This window comes from Phaethon lepturus, unplaced genomic scaffold (assembly GCF_000687285.1).
Source record: "Phaethon lepturus isolate BGI_N335 unplaced genomic scaffold, ASM68728v1 scaffold55309, whole genome shotgun sequence".
Classification (NCBI taxonomy): domain Eukaryota; kingdom Metazoa; phylum Chordata; class Aves; order Phaethontiformes; family Phaethontidae; genus Phaethon; species Phaethon lepturus.
The window spans coordinates 2,753-20,316 of record NW_010562458.1 but is presented as its reverse complement, the minus strand read 5'-3'; the positions used below and the strand labels follow the sequence as shown (position 1 = coordinate 20,316).

The 17,564-nt window shown below is 41.5% G+C and overlaps 1 pseudogene; it reads right to left on the bottom strand.

The window, feature by feature from the left end:
* Positions 1–2,084: 2,084 nt before the first annotated feature.
* On the bottom strand, positions 2,085–15,779 carry LOC104626349 (annotated as a pseudogene).
* Positions 15,780–17,564: the final 1,785 nt, after the last annotated feature.

Below are 17,564 nucleotides of genomic sequence, written 5' to 3'. Positions count from 1 at the left end.
TGTTTTCGGCAGGGAAAAGGGGTTCACCGCCGTCCTGACCCCCTCGGGGCTGCCCGGGATAGCGCGGCGCTCGGCAGCCTAGGGCGAGGCTCTGCTCTGAGGCCTCCCGCTGCTGTAGCTCTGCTGTGCGTACGGGGCTGGGCAGTGCAGGTGGTGGGTCGTCCTGAGGAGGATGCTCTCACCCTAGTTGCTAAATCTGGGAGATTTTTTTTTTTCCCCACGCTACTCACTGTTAGCATGTTTACGGGGAGTTTTTTTCCTCCATACAGGTCAGACATGAGTCAGCCATTACCTGGAAGTCTGTTGCTGTCGGCCGTATGCTGAGGCTGGGCTACTAAGTCTCACAAAAAAGCTGGAGAGATGACTTCAGGCAAGGGCCATCCTAACACGGAGACATAACTTGCAGCCAGCTCAGGGCAAGGACAGAGCACCTGCCTGCAAAAGATAGCAGAAGCATGTCTAAGACTGTCACCCTCCAAAGACCAAATCTTTCATTCATCCTCTTGCAGAATTAATCTTTGCTATAAACGCAGAGATCTGCACCACCTAATTCATGCACCTTCCACTTGATGCTGAGCTGCCCAACACAGTGCTTATTTTAGAAACATCACCATAGCCCTCACTATAACAGGTAAATCATTAGAATAAGATGAAGTGAACTGACAAACTGGCAGTGGGAATTTCAGACAGTACAATACTATTAAAGAGACTTTGAGTCAGCTATAGATTAATAAAATGCTCTATTTATGGAAAGGACAAAAAAAGGGGGGAAGAGGATAAGGAAGAACATATATACAAATGTGAAAGGAGATTAAAATCACAGTCTTAAGTGAATATTCAGTGTAATTCTTCCCAAAAGGAGAGTCAGTTCCTGTGTCAGAACAGGAATGCATTAATGCCAACTGTCATATTTTCCCAGTCTAGATATCTAAGATGGTGCAATATGAATGTTAATACAATTAATACATATCACAACTGAAGATATAAACACATTTGTCATAATCTGCCAGCAATATGTCTTAAAGTATATATGGGAAATGGAAATGGCAAACTGCTGGGTTAGCTCAGAAAGAACAAAGTTTAGTTGAAAGTAATGCAGAATATACATGTTACAATCCTTCTTACCTTGTTTCAACAAAAATAGAACATGCCCAAGTATACAAAAAGAAAGAACTGAAAAGGTGTTGGAGCACAGATTAATCTATCCTGAATTTGCTGCTCCTCAGCTGTACTCCAGCCTCACGCATCGTAGCACAAAGCAACTCGCACTGTGCCAGGTTTGGGAGGAGGAGGTGTAGGGGGCAAGGCATGTTTGAAGCTAATGGCAAACAGGAGGCCAAAGTCCAACATTACAATTTCAATGAGTATGAAAGAAATGCTTGAGAATATCACACAAAGGCGGTAAAAGTACTTTTCATTCTAATTCATGAGTTCAAGCTAAAAGGAGTAGTAAAAAGAACAGCTGAGCTTTTCAGAAAATGCTTTGTCTGTGTCACTGAAATGATCTAAAATGAGCCTGTTTAATCTGGACGGATGGTGAGGCCTTCACTGGCAAGTTATGAAACTACATGCTCAGTGGCCTCTTTCTAAAGCTTCTTGATCCAGGGCTGCAGAAAGGTGGTGAGGCTGGGGGAGAAAAATGCTCAGGACCATGTTTTCAAGTGATAACTCTTTTGAACTTTCTTCCTTTAGGGGTCATGCTTTGAGATGACTTTTGGCTACATCTTATTTTCAGGCTGCTGCTCATCTCCTGACTCAGCTGTGATTCTGGTATGCACCAATGCAAAGGCAGGAGGAACCTCCCACTAAAACATAGCCCTAAGAATTCACTCCAGAGCCTACATTTCCAAACCACGTGGGGTGACTCACAGAATGAAGCAAAGGCAGAAGCAAGCACTTTAGCTCAATGTATTTGTTCCTCTAGGCTAAGCAGCAGGCAATTGTGCCTCTCCAAAGACAGTATACAAGAATTCAGCTGTACTGCAGAAGATTTTGGGAGGTCACATGCTTTCTTCTCTTTTTTTTAAAAAAGGTCTGAGAAAGAAAACAAAAGTTAAATGTCCAAGGTGAGTCACAGTGTGAGCTTAAGTTGTGCTACATCTGCATTCCATCTTAAAACAAGAATAGTTTTTGACTGCTTTGGGATAAGTACCTCTAATTTTCCACCTGCATCAGCTTGGGATGATGGCTCTGTCTTCCAGATCAAAAGAGCCAAAGTGCCAGTGAACATACTGCTTGTAAGCAAGGCAACGCAGCTGGTTTTTCATATTGCCATCTGTCACATCCAGAAAGGGGTCTTTGTAGAGAAGGACTTTCTTCAGGGTGTGACTGGACAGCACCAGCTGCTGAAACCAGTGGGAGGTTGTGATGCGCTGCCTTATTTTCCTTCATCAGCAGAGCTGCTCATGGTACTTCTGTGTTGCGCTGGCATTTGCCATGGCAGCACCACTTTTGGCAGTCTAGGGAAGAGGCCTCTCGTCTGAGAGGTTGCCCCAGCTTGTACTCTTCATTAGCATGGTTCTCGTCAGACTCACTGGTACACATCGGCTTGGATTCTTCATTATCATGGTTCTTGTTGGGCTCACTGGTGTGGCAGCTGCCAGCATCACAGCATTTCAGAGCATGAGTCTGCAACAACAATTCCCAACATAAATTAAAGAAACCAGCATTTGCTACTTCATCCAAGTGCAGAGAGAATTTACAACAGTGATCCTCACCATTGGGTTTTTCATTTGACACAGCACAATAGGGATAAGGATGATAGATCAGCAGATCTGGAGGAGGATTGTCTTTCTGTGTTGCCAACGCCCACCCTAGTGAAATCAAATCGACACCTTGCAAGTTGTTTCAACACCAATTCACTCCCGCTGGCACATACCCACCCCAGGAAAGCAGCAATTTTTAGTTGACTCTGGAAAATACATCCTCTGGTCAAAGGACTTATTAACTTGAAGCGGACAATGGGAATCTAGTTTTAGCCCCTCAGAATCTAATCTGGAAATATGGGGCTGGGGGGGTGGAAACCCAAATCAGTTTGGAATTATATTCCTCAATTCTCTCTTCTGAAGGGATGATCCCAAAGGTTAAGTGTCTGTCTTTACCTCAACAATACTGCCTTGAGCATGCTGCAAACTTGTTTTCAGGGGCTTCTTTATCATAAGGTAACATGTGGCTCATCAACATAGGACACCTACATCACCTGTACAGCAGAAGAAATGAGCATTGCCAGCTGGAGTAGTTACTTGGAGAACTGGGGACGAACACAGCATAGATCTGACCTCAGGACTTGGGTTCTGCAGTCTGTACTCCAATAACAATCTCCTGCAACTGCATGTTGCAAGCGCCCATATCTCCAGTATCCGAGATAGCAAGGACATGGGGAGCTGTGGGGACAGAAGGAAGAGGAAGAGATGGTATAGAATTAATCGTAGGAGTGTGGTTGTGCAGGGCCTTTAGGTACTCTCCTCTTCACTCTTCTTTAAAAATACATGTCTAAAATGCTGGGGCATTAGTAAAGGCCGCCTAGAGAAATAACCATTAATGTATTGAAATAGAGGAAGAGGCAACTGAAGTTGGCAGGGAAGAGGCTTTGCGCAATGCCCTCTTCATGGACAACCCTTTCATGACATCCTTCTGCTGCTTGGAAGGATCACTGCTCCCTGCAGATTTCTCTGACAGAGCTGGTATGACTCTGCCATGCCAAGGTTGTGTGTAGAGCCCATGGCACTCATGCAGTGCATGCCATGCACAGCTCCATGGAAGCTTCCTGGATCATGTGCATTTTTGTATCCATAAAGCAGCAATTTACATTCTTTACCTGTCTTGGATTCAGCACAATCTCCTACTTTTTCCTGCTGTAAATTCTGTAGAATGGTGATTTGCTGCAGCTGGAGCAATTACCTACACAAATAGCAACTTCAATGGCACTCACAACCTGCACTGAAAAAAGAGCAAGTAGTCATTCCACTTTCTTAATGAGACTGTATCTCCAGAACTGGTTTAATTAACACACACAAAAAAAGTCTCTCACCAAACCAAAATTGGAGATCATGGATTCAATGTTTTTAATGAGTTCAATGCCATTAAATTTTCTACCTTTCAAGAAAGCAGAAAAGAATAACTGGGAGGCAAGATCTGTTACCACTCATTCAACGTAATGGCTTTTCTCTTTTTGTCTCTTCACAATGTATCTTTGTCTCTTTACAATTCGATCAATCCCAAAATTTCATAGACCATCTCAGACACTTTGCAGCAGAGAATAAACAACTTGAGAGGGAAACAGCGGTGACACACGGGGTTCATGATAATAACATCATGTCATGATGATACCTGTTATCGCCTCAGTCTTAAACAACAATCCTGCCTCTCTCCCAGCCCTGCCATTTCATTCCCAGCTTTGCTCTCCTATTAGATCTACTCACCTGACATGACTTCCATCCTAGAATGATGGACAGGAGAGAGAAGAGGGGTATCTGGCAAAAGTGGGGCTAAGGAAATAGCAAGCTTTCTTCTCCCTCCACAAGAAAAAAAGAATTGCATTTACTGTGCCCAAGACAAGGACATCAAACTATATTGCACAGACTTTGAAAAGGGTTCTCTGTTGCTTCCCATGTGGTAGCTTGCAGTACCTTGCATATCTGCAAAAGAGTAAATGAAGACCTGTGCAGCTTCCCTGGGGAATATAAGGCCATGAGGCTGCATAGTTTCTTCTCCCTTCTTCCCTCAGCCCTTTCAGTCTTCTGAAATGAAGGTGCTGAGGCCAGCTTGATGAACAGTATTTTTCCCAGCATCTGACCTGTCAGTCTAAACTAAATGAATACTTATACAGAGATTTAGACAAATTAAAAATCCAAATAATATTCAACAATTGTTTTGCTGTCTCAATTCAAATTGGAATTTTCTCCTGCTATTGATCTTTGTTAGCTTTAGGACACTGGGCTGGATGGGCCTCTGACATGATAACATTTTACATTCTTATGACATGTCACTGATGTAAAAAAAAAATTCTTGAAATATATTAATTGTAGGATCATTTCTAGCTCTTCCCCCCCTTGCTCACCTGGGTAGTTCTACTGAAATCGGCAGCTCTGTTTATACAGGTTGGCATAGCTAGCTCAACAGCGTGGCAGGGGTTGTGCATGCTCTTCGCCAAAACATCCATGCTTGTTTTAAATAGTATTATGCTCAATCTATTCACTGCTCTTCAAGTTTCACTGTCTTTGCTTTATAAATTGCTGCACTGAACTATTCTGCTCCTTTTTTTTAATTTTGGAGACGTTAGAGAATGACATTTCTTTGCCAATAAATCCCTTGATTAACAGATACAGAGTCAGGCCACCAGGATGTGGTCTGGCATAATGCACACTCTCCCAGCAGCCTGTTCTCAGACGAGGCTCACTTCCTGCAGCAGAGATTTCAGCTGAACTGCAGCAAAGTAATCTTGCTACAGACTGATATTTTGATGCTTAAAAGAGAAAAAATTTTAGGCAAACCCATTCTTGGCATTTTGACCCTAGCTGTTAATCTGACACTAAACATCCTCAAAACCAGTCCACTGTCTTCTTCCAAAAACCTTCTCAGAAACTGCTTTGCCTACAAAAATGTATTAAACAGAAAGGTTGCTGGCCTCAGCCTCTCAGCACTGTCTTGCTTTTTCCTTGTGATCTCCCCCACCGCCTGCCTGTGGTTGCCAGGTGAGAGGGAACACCTATTTATTCTTTCTTTGCACAGCTCCAGCACAATGCAGCTTTGGAATACACCGGCAGTGACTGCAAGTTATGGCAGTCACGTTAGCATCACAAGTGTATGAACACACATAATGTAATAATAATCATACTGTGAGCCAAAAAAAGAGTGTTGTTACACAAGAGTTTTGACCTATATCTGAGGGACAACTTTAGTTTTAAACATGCTGATAAGCATTTGATAAATGCTTTGTGTAACTGTTTAGAACTGGAGTCATGTCAAGATTTTTTGTCAAAACTTCTAAGTCTGCTATATGCACACAGAATCAAAAGCTGTAATTTTCTTTTGAATAAATCTTGATTCAGTGAACTGTGGGGTTACCCAGATGGAAGAAAAACACTTTGTTATTTTATTTGTGTTAATTGCCTTGGGAAACTCACAAGTTTAGGTAGTTTCAAGCTTCAGTTGCCATATGGTGGAATCTGCCCAAACTAGTCTCTATGTTAGCTCCCAGAATACTTGTTGGAAATTTCTAGGCCTTTTGACACAGAAATAAAATCTCCTGCAGTACAAGCATGCTCATTTGGAAGATGACCGTGACGATACATCTATACAACTGCAGTAACTGCAGGTTAAGGACATGACTACAGGAGTAAAGAAGGAGAATCAAATGTCATTCCAAGTCAGCATTCCCCACAACTCATCACATCTTTGTTTCAACTCATAAAACATGCTACTTGCTTCATATAACATTTTTTACCTGAAGTGAAATCCAGGCTTTATTTTTTGTCATCAAGGTGTCAGAAACCATACTTTGGACTGCAGTCGTTGTCCAAGTTACAGTCCCAGTTAGTCTCAATGGCAATGATTCCTCCCTAGAAACAGATACAGTGAGCTTAGGGACTAGCGCTTGATTGCTGTCTGTGCTAAACTGCTGTTAAGGTCAGTGGAGACCTGAGGGACGCCATTGGCAGGGACATATCTCTATAGACATGCTAACTCATAAGCAACATTTGCCAATCAAGCAGTCTTCTATGGAAGTGACTTCGTTACATGAATTAGAGCTACCATTCATTCAGGCCTTTCCTATCTTCTGTCTCTTTCTCTTATCTTAGTAGCACAAGTGTGCATTTAGCTGATATACTGTGACGGTCATTTTGTTGCTTTATACTATGTATAGTATAAAGCCTGAGTGCAAGGCTAAGTTTTGTAGGCACCCAGTCCAAATATTCCATCTTGAATGCACTGTGCCAGGCTAAGAATCAATAGATGTGGCTCAGTTGATGACTCTGGGCAGGACACTTTGTCTCTACTTCTATTCTACCCATCTGTTAATAATGACTTTCTAGAGGTATGGCTGGGTACTGTGTTTAAGGGCATTTGGCTCAATACCCTAAAGAACAGAGTGAAAATGTAATGGCAAAGATAAATGCTTTTTGACTCTGAATATAAGCTGTCGTTCGTGCCACTCTGACTTTTGGATGATTCCCCCAGCAACATGATTTAGGATCTGCTTGAGTAGAATCAAAAGATGACCACGAGTGACAGCCTTGCATAGGACCTGTTTAAATGCACTGTGCTTTGTAAAATGGCTTCTACATGCTGCAATACTAACAAAATAATATTAATTCTGTCAACATGGGTCCCATCCTGTGAGATGTTAAGCACATTTAATTCTTGAAAGTTGGGGTTGCTTTGCTTCTCACACAGTTTCTAAACTGAGAACAATTTCATTATATGGCAGACAGCAAAACATGCAGGAAGAGAATCAAGAAAATGTTTTAACACTGAGCATTAAAAAAAAGTGGTATCACAGACCTTTACCGCCACCTCAGAATACTTCTCTTTTGCTTCCTGAAGGGTATCTCCCAGACAGAAAATTGGACAGAGCAGGGAAGTTATCTTGTTGTATGAGCAGGAAGTATTTAAATTTGGTGAATATTTCATCTGTGAAGAACACACACAATTGTTTAAATTTAAAAACAAGCTGGAGCAGCTACAAATACAGGTAAGGGAACTTCACGCTTAATAGAACCTGTGTTAAATGTGCGCGGTTTGTAAGTATATGAGCTTTTGGTTTTGTAGCTGTCAGATCTATATATCCTTAACTGGAATCTGGGAATCAAGATGAATTCTTTACTCTTTTGATATTACCATCAGCAAAAATTTTACCTGTGTAAACTAAACACTTGCACCTTATAATTTGAATCGCACATCTGTTGTGCTATATTTTAGCTATTTTACCCTAACATAAACCAGTATATCTGAATGAACAATTCTGTTGGCCAGTGCATGAAAGAAATAGACTTATGCTGGGAGGCTCTGTTCCCAAGCTCTCCTTACTTTTCTTGGTTCTCGAAAGATTAATAGGGCTAAAGAATTATAGAAACTTGATATTTGTCACTCAGGCAGATATAGCCCCTGACTGCGTAGCCTTTTTGAATAAAGAATGTGCCAATTTATACAATCTTTTTTTCAGAGCACAACCACTCACTCTTCAGAAAACATTGAGGAATGTTTGCACTTGCATGGTGTAATTAAATATTGGGAAGTGAATGTTGTTCTTTATTAGCACAGTAAAGTCTTCAGAACTCCTCAGAAGAGCAGGCCTAAAAAAGAAACATCAAATTAACTAACTTCTTTTACTTAAATATATCAGTTAATGTTATGCTACTTTACTATTACCTGGAAAGCTGTCAGTAGGAGGAATATGTTGCTAAGAATATTAAATGCTAAGATTAAAATGCAGGGAGTTGGGTGGCTCAGGGGATCAAGAAAGATATAGGTCGTTTTCTTAGTTTTAGGTATAAGTTGTTCTCTCTCTATTGCACTTGTTTGTGTGGGCCAAGCCTAACTGGAGTCTCTACATGCAGCTGAAATATGATCTCAGGAGACTTCACATATAAATCCTGCTATAGAATAGCAGTAAGAAATTACACCATTTGACAGCTGATGATTTCTGCACAATGAATTGGCAGTTTCACTGCTGGTCCCCACAGACCGGTGGCCGTTTACACCAGAGCTGCCAGCTAGTAAGAGTGTAAGAATGAACCATGTGCTCAATCCTAGAGGATGTCTCTGGGATTCGGGTGTCAGTCACATCACCAAAGGTTGTCCTGCCTTCCTAGCAGATACCGGTTTGAGGACCTCCCCTTGTTTGTGTCACAGTGGTTTGTGTCACTAAATATGTAGGTGGAATGCAAACACAATAGAAAGCAGGCTGCCAGTTTGACCTCTCCTCAAAGAGTGATTTCTCTGAAGCTAACGTGGCAGGAAAGAAGGAATTTTCCCACAAGTTGCCAGCTGGGTAACCTTGGCCTAGACTGTGTAAGACAACCTCTGCTATGCTCCAGGACTTGCCAGGGCTATAAGAAAGTAAAAGATACCATTTTTAGCATGGTTTGTCTAGCATAGGGACTATGCTGAACTGGAATATTAGCATTGATCCATTTTAAGAATGAGCCAGGAATATTTTGATTTCCATCAAGAGAGCCATTCCAAGGGGGAAACCTATTCTTCAAAGCAGCCATCCACATAAAGGACAGTGCTTCTAAGCAGGGAATATTTTTCCTATCAATGTATTTTGAGCAATGCCTCTGCATCAGAGACCTGTGATGACAAGAAGCACATTAGCTGGATGACATGCAGCTTCCATGAGGCACTTCTCATGAGTGTCTCCTAAACCAAGTCAAAGAATGAGACTTGATTGCAAACCCAATTAACATTTGTGGATGCTACCTGGACACAAAAGTCACTGATTTTCAGTGTATAATAGTCAAGACATTAATAATGCACATTAATTTTTAAAGAACTAAAAATGAATGAACTTCTAGTGTGAAACTGTCCATAATTCATCAACTGGGAAGCATCTGGAATCTGATCCAAAGCTCTTCTGAAAAAGATGTTGTAAACACCTGTCCTTCAGCCAGCTAATCTGACAACTGTGCCCTCAGGCAAGAAAAGAACAATCAAAAATAGAAGAATCTTCTTGCCAACATGCAATGGCTTTGTTCAGCTCCTGCCATAGCTAACAGGAAGGAAAAGGAGGCCTCCTGTATAGCTCATGAAACTTACCTTTCCAAGGAATTTGGACAATAAAGACAATCATGGGTGTAACCAAAGCCCAACATTACTACCTCAGTATCTCAACCAGACGGCAAAGCTTCCTGGGCTCTGCCCTTGGTCTTATGTATCGTTCTGATAGAAAATAAACACTCAACTTTGCTTTTTAGTGATTCCTAATTTTTTCTTGCCAATGGAACTTGTGAAGGAACTTTATACATCAGAGGTTTGGATCAAACCTCTCATCTGGTAGTGACCGACTACTGGCACTTTAGAGGAAGGTTAGGAAACGAGACAGAATGTGTCAACTGTGTGATGTAATTAAAAGCAAAATTCCCTCTGTAACATACACAGCAGTGAGCCTACGCAATGTGACATTTAAACATGACTGGCAGTCACTGAAGCTTTATAAAAAACCCCTAGGATTTCATTAACTCAGGAAGCTCATGCATATCTTTCCCGGATGCTGTATGAACAATTACAGCCTTCCTGTCGTTGGACAAAGCCTTTTTTTCAGATCACAACTCTGTCCGCAGGAGAAGGGAATGGAACTTCCTTTAAAGAGCTGAAAAAAGCCTCAGCAGAAGGAGCTGTAGGAGGCATTGTGGGCTCTGGAGGGGACCTGGCAGTGGAAAAACTGCTCAGTCTCTGCAGAAAAGCCCAAACTAGGGAAAAGATGGGATAATATACACAGAATCATGCTTTTAACTTTCAAAAGCAATGAGCTAATAAAAGTGATAATTGACCTAGTTTCTTACACATATATTTCAAAGCTGGTTGAGAGGAGCTAAAATTGATAAACATTGGCTCTCTTAGAGCACAATTTCCATCATTTCAGTTGAAATAAAACCTTCTATAAATTTTTGTGATGCTTTGGCTGATACAGAACAGAAATAGAACATTTTCGTCTTGAACACTGTACAGTCATGTGGTTACAAAAAGAGATGGCTACGAGGCCCTTCCATCATACTCTCTAGGTCACAGCAGCATTGTTCTGTGGAGTCTTTTTCCTAGAGTTTTCTTCAGCTCACTATTACAGATTGCCAGCATTGAGAATTTCATCATCTACCTAGAGAGGATGGAGAGACTGTTCTTCGATCTGAGGTGGACGGCCAAACACTAACCTGCAGCACAATGTACAGACAACCAATCTACCCCTACTGTTCTGGGAGGTGGAATCAACCTCACCGTGATAAATGAACTCACAAAGAACTTCTACACCATAGAGCCCTGAGCTTTGCAGAAGAAAACCCCAAGTTAGGAAACTTTTTATTTCTGTCACTGATTAAACCTCTCTTATGTTGATGCATTTTCCTTGACATTTGAATTAATGAGCCAAATGCCTCTAGTGAATTCAAGATGAGCTAGTGACATCTAAAACTGTTTCTATGGCAGCTGCATGATGATACAAACAGGAGGCTATGACTTCATTGCAGAATCATACAGCAGGACAGATTGTTAGAATTAAGATATTTAGATATAATAAGTGTTAACACTATGGCTATGAAGGAAATAGATGTTTTACATACATGAGATATGTATGTGCCTAGATTGGCAAAGGGATTATCCTAATGATAATGACTTTCTCAAAGTAAATCCTTCTTTTGACATAAAAAAATGCAGACATCTCTTTCATTTACTCAGGGGTTTTCCATGGATTCCACAGGGCACCATGCCCTGACCTCACAGGTTTTAACAGCTGCATTATAATTCACACATCTCCCTGTTTGAATTCCCGTAGAGAAACAAGCTCTTACTCAGCAAAGACAAGAGTTTTTCACCAGTTAGAGACAGTTTCAACATGTCAGTGGATTCTTCCTCAAATGTAAGATAGGAAGTTTGACATTTCAGATTGTTGCAGCTTTCTATAGGAGGAAGCTGTAGGAAGAACTACCCCAACCATGGTCCTGCCACACATCATCAATCCTTATTTAGCCATTTGCTTGGGTCAACAGTGCTTGTCATTGTTTAGGCTGAGGGCGAAGTAGTTTCCTTGACAGTTTTATATGAAGTTACATATCTGAGTTTTGGGATAAATTGAGAAAACAATTGTTTCAGTAAGAAGTTAAAGGTGGGCAGAAAACTTTAATTCTTTCTGCACTTCTGGAAAGTCAGCATTTTCTGTGAGCATTAAGTCTTTACCAGGGAAAGTGATAATCCAGCCAGCAGTCCAAATTCAGGGAACCTCAGCACTACAAAGAACTCACACAGCTAATGAAAACAGTATGCCTTCTGGACAACTGGTCCCAAATAAAGGACACAAGTCCACTGACTTATTCTGAGAACTACCTAACCATCATAGGGGTGTTACAAACCCTTCAAACAGATCCTGCAGTCACTCCACTTGCTAAGCAGCCACGAACTTCAATGGGAGTGACCGTGAGATCGGCCCTCATTCACACCAGTCTGTATTCTTACTCACATCTCCCCTTCCTCTACTCCCTCTCACTGTTTCTCCTTTTAGTAAGGGCACACACAAGCTGATAAGAACTCAATTTTGTAGTTTTGAAAATATGTTCTCAGATATCTCTTAGGATTCTGTACTACTACTACTGCAATTCTCTAAGTTGGATCTTGCACATGCTGCATTGGTCAATAATACAATAGAAGATAGTACTCACAAAAAAATACTCCAATCTGAAAATGCCATTTACATACCATGACTGTGGATATCCACACTCCCTTTTTTCACAGGACTTGTCTGAAGAGCAGATAGCTTTGGCAAAGGGATACTGGGAAAAAAATTACAAAAAAGAGCAATATAAACATCTACCTCTCCACATGTATGTAAAGAGTTGTACCCAGCTTCAATGTAAAAATATCAAATAATAAGAGAAAACAACAATGCAGAGCAGGTATAACCCTTATTAATTATTTGGCTTATAGGAGGTAAAGGCTTAGCTACCTGCAAAAATGGAAAAAAGCCCTTTCCTTGCTTACAATAACATTTTCCTTTATTATTTATGTATTTTCCCATTTTTCACATTCTTTTCTATACTATTAAGGACAATAAATTTAACACTGGACTATTTAATTCTTTGTTTACTAACAGTCCCATGTACTTCTGCCAGTGAAAGTCAACTTGTATTCAAGAACTACTCTGCAAGGTCCCACTTCTAGGCCAGCCGAATGAAGAGGAGAGCTGCTGATGATGACCAGGTTTGGCCTACAGAAAGGAAGGGGGACATGTAGCAATGAGCAACAGTAATAGTAAGAGCACTGTATTAGCAGAGAAGCTGACAGCAATTTTGTGGCTCCATCATTCCTTCAGGTTTTCCTCAAGAGCAGCGGCAATGTCAGAGAAGCTGGACAGCAATCACCGGCTTGAATATCATCACCTCCTGAAAGTGATGCAGATAGGTTTGGCTGCAAGGTCATTGGTGTGGGCAAAGTCACAACTGCCAGCTGATTCCCCAAGAAAGAAAAGGAGCAATTAAACTAGATCTTGCATGTTTCTCATAAAGAGAAACAGTATTTGCTTGTACTGGGACGGCTCCAAGGACAGTCCACTCTTTTTCATCAACATGCATTCAATACATCCAAAGTATAAATCAAAAAACCTATTTACCATGGGGCACCTCTGCTCAAGCTGATTCTCTAGAATTTACTGCCTACATGGAGGAAAGAACATGAATCTGACTGAAATTTCACATACTTGATTCAGACCTCAGTCACTCCAGAACATCACCTGGAAAGACAACAAGGCTGTTCCTGCTCTCCCTCCACCTGATAGACATTCTGATTTTACCTGGCTCAAGGAGGAAAAGCCAGGGACATCATCAGGGCAGGAATGAGCGGCCAGAGGCAAGAAGGCACTGATCTTTTTTTTAAACTGGCATTACAACTGAGAAAGATACACTAGCATTAGTTGGTAATAACACTACTGTGTTTAGTACAGCTGTACCGCAGTGAATCTGTTCCTAGGTTTTCTATTACCAAAATACTAAATTAATTAGGTAAAAATTGTGTAACAAATAGCACCACAGTAATCTCATAAAAGAGGATTTTTTTTTCCTTATATTACAGGAAGAAGGGAAGATTTAGCTTTAAAAATTGCTGTCTCCAATGTAAAGTAATTACATTGAATGGTAGGATAGACATATGTCAGGAAAGGAACCAGATGTATCAATGGAAGTCGAACACTGTGCTGACATTACATCAAGACTTGCCATTAGTATAGTGTATTCTGCTGTATCCCAGATCCTGTTGCTTGTGTAAGCCACTCCCTTCACACTAGTGCAAACTAAGCTGTTAACTTCATCCATCTCCTCATAGTCCGTAAGCATTGACTATACCACTGGCCAGATAAAACAGAAAGGACAAATAAGCCCATAAGAATAAAATGGGTCAGCTTCTTTGTATCATTCTTGGACAAAACACACTGTAAGATAAAATTCAGACGGACATTTTCAAGTAATTGAGAGCCTTTTTATGTGAGATGCATGAATTGGCTGGACCAAAGTCTGCCTTGGTTTCACTTTTGCAACTTTTGGCTTTGTCAGAAGTGACTTGATATATGCAAGAAGATAATTTCTATTTTCCCATCCTAAATGATAAAGACAACATGAGGTGACATCCTGTCCCTTCAGATGTCATTTGTGAAACACCAATTAACTGCAACAGGTCTTGACGTCATCCATGCTGTATTGCTATGTATCTAGACTTTGACTTTTTCTGTCACAAACGGTAATGTCCTCTCTAGGTTTTTTGGTGTGGGGTTTTTTTTCTTTTAAGAGAGCTTAAAAATACTTTGTCCTTAACTTTCCAGAGTGACTATTTTTGTGCCTCATGCTGATTGCTTCAAAAACCTTGGCCTAACATTTTCTCTTTCTCGTGAACTGAATGTGTCAATGAAAGGAAGAAGGATGCCTCTGTTTTTAAGCTCACAGGAAAGTTGTCTAGCTCATCTAACTCATAAAAGCACCATCAACTTTGAAAAACTATTGTATGTTCAGAAGATACTTTCCACACTATATAAAAGTGATATAAAAGGTTGGCTTTGAAAAACAAGCCACAAGAGCCAGCACCATTTCAGTTTAACAACATACTGTTCTGGGGGGGGATAAAATAGTATCTGAAGATCAGAAATACCAAGCACCTGATCAACGTTCCTTTATTTATATCATCTATTATAATAGCATTTCAGCCTTTTCCGTCTGGAGAACAGTGCTTTGGGATAACCATGTTGTTGGAAACTGGCAGTTGGAACCCAGCTCTGAGCAGCAGTAGGTGGGTACAGTACCTTAGTAAGGCAACTTGAATTTCCTGCAGACTTGATTCTTTGTGAGATTGGGATCAGTGCGCTCAATGTCCTGGCTTGCTGCCCTCCCATGAGAATGAAACCAACTTTATGAACTTCGGCTGACTTTGTTCAGCAAACACTTATCACTGAGAACAGCCCTAGTTTGGCAGCAAAGAGGAAAATCTGCCCTTTAGAGGCAATGAATTATTGCATATTCCTAAAACATCTTATTGTTCTTGAAATCTGCTGCAACAACTGACTCGCCATTTCATCTGACCCTGAATAGGAGACTCTACAGAGCAGACTCTAATCTCAGAAACACTGGTGTAAATCTGAGATTATTCAGTGGAGTTATTTTTGATTTTTCAGACAAGAAACAAAACCAGACAGCATGGCAAGGAACGAAAGTGCAAGTGTTTGTTAGAGGAAGCTTAGTTAACTCTGTCCAAGCAACCGCACCTTGTTAGATAACATTCTATGCCATGCTCCCACCACAAAGTTCCCACAACCACATCCATCTTCCAAGAATGGTCTAACACCAGATCAATGATCTTGTTTGCTCCCACAAAACTCAAAGTGCTGAAAGCCAAGTTGTAACTAGACAACCCCCAATGCAAGAAACATCTGCTCACGTACAACACAGCATCCTGGCACCCTGCACTTACCAAACAGACAGAGCAACAGTTATAAAGAGGAAACATTTCACACATCCACATGTAAGACTCTGAACGGGTATGTATTTTGGAGAGTCATACTGAGTCAGGCATTCCAGCCAGCCATGTACACCCATTGCTAGCACTTCCTGTGAGGTACTAGCTTTTGAAAATTGCAGCTGCCTGATGCTGTCTTCTTCCACCCCTGCATTCTTCCCAGGCCATCCCACTTAAAGGCACAGTCAGAAACCTGCAAGAGAATGGTACTACAGGCCTTTTAAAGAACAGCTGTTGATGTAGTCCATAACTTCCTGAAGAAGGAAACGTCCTTTGGTTTGTTCACAGAAAAAACACCAAATTTCACCCTGGAGCTCCAGAGCTCATTGCTCAGCGCTGTTCTTGTCACTTTCTGTTGACAGCACCATCTCTCCTCAGTACTACCAGAATTTGCCAGTCTGAAGTAATGCTTCGAGAACTGTAGAGATGAGGATAAATGGATAGAAACCAGCACCACGCTGACCTCCTTCTGGGCCTGAATCCCCATTGCCCAACACATCTCACCAGCACAAAGATGCACTTCTGGACTGGGCAACCCACTTCGCAGGGGTGGCAATGGCCATGTACGGTGCAGGGCAATGGTAAAGCAAGCTTTTGGGTCATCAACGGCCACGGAAATCTCCAGCTTGTTATCTCACATTGCACGGGACATGATCCTGTTTGGTCTTAGACTGGATTTGTATCAGGTCATGGGATTAAAAGAGAGTGACAAAGCCACTACTCTCAGCAGAGCCAATACATGGCACATACCTTGGCTGCAGCCATTCCTCCACAGAACGATGCACAAGCCAGAGCTGGTCCATGCACTGCAAGCCAACTGTTTGCATTTGGTCCAGGGGGTCAAGGAGCAGATGTGAGGCCACTATCTGACACTATAAACACTGGAGGTGGAGCTGTAAAGATGCGGAGCTCTCAAGGTGGGACCTGTAAATCTCAGGCTCAGAGTCTGAAATACAAGAAGTTTGGATCAGAATCCGTTAGACCCAGATTACAAGGACCAGGGTCCTCTCTCTTGCAACAGAAGACCCACACAGAGGCCCAAAAGATACAAACCCTACAACACAGATCTAATGTTTTTCTTCCAGTCCTCTAGTATTTTAAATCACCTAGGATGCTACCTATGGCTGTAGTCATGACAAAACATTCAGAATCAGACAGGATTCTTCTTGGCTGTTGGTATTGTCTTAAATGCTTTAGCACACAGGAACAAGTTACATTCTGCACAAACAGGCTTAATTTTTTGAGACATCAGCGATCACTCCTTAGACTTTCACTGACTACCGCCCATGCTGCTATGGTTGGTATAAGCAACACCTCAGCAAGGAAAATCCTGCTACATAATAACAAGTGAAAAAGCTGCAACTAGGAAACAGAAGCAGACCTGGGATGCATTTAGGTGCTAGGATAGCCACAAAGAAATTGATTTTTAATATAACACTTATGTCAGACCTATGTGTACATACACATAACACAACATTTATGAAAAGAGACAAACAGGAGTGCTCAGACTGCATAAGTGAAACAGAAGTAAGTGTTGTCGTCTCTTCCTAAATGCTCTTGTTTTCACATTACTGTCTTCCATCTGTTTGGGATCTGGCCTCAGCAGCTCAGCCGGACGTATTCATCTTCTTGCTCGTGATGTTCCCATATAAGGTGATCTCTCTTCGCCCGGGGAGCACTATTTTGATTTGCTCAAGTTTCGTTCTACGCTGATTTGCTGGCCTCTATGGTCGAGCTCTCTCACAGCTTTGCAAGGCGGTCATCCACACTGCAGTAGCTATAAAGGGAGGAGCAAACCAGGAGGGAGTAATGAAGCGGTGCCTGCAGATCTAAAGAGCTCTGGATAGTTTAATTGCAGGCTCCAT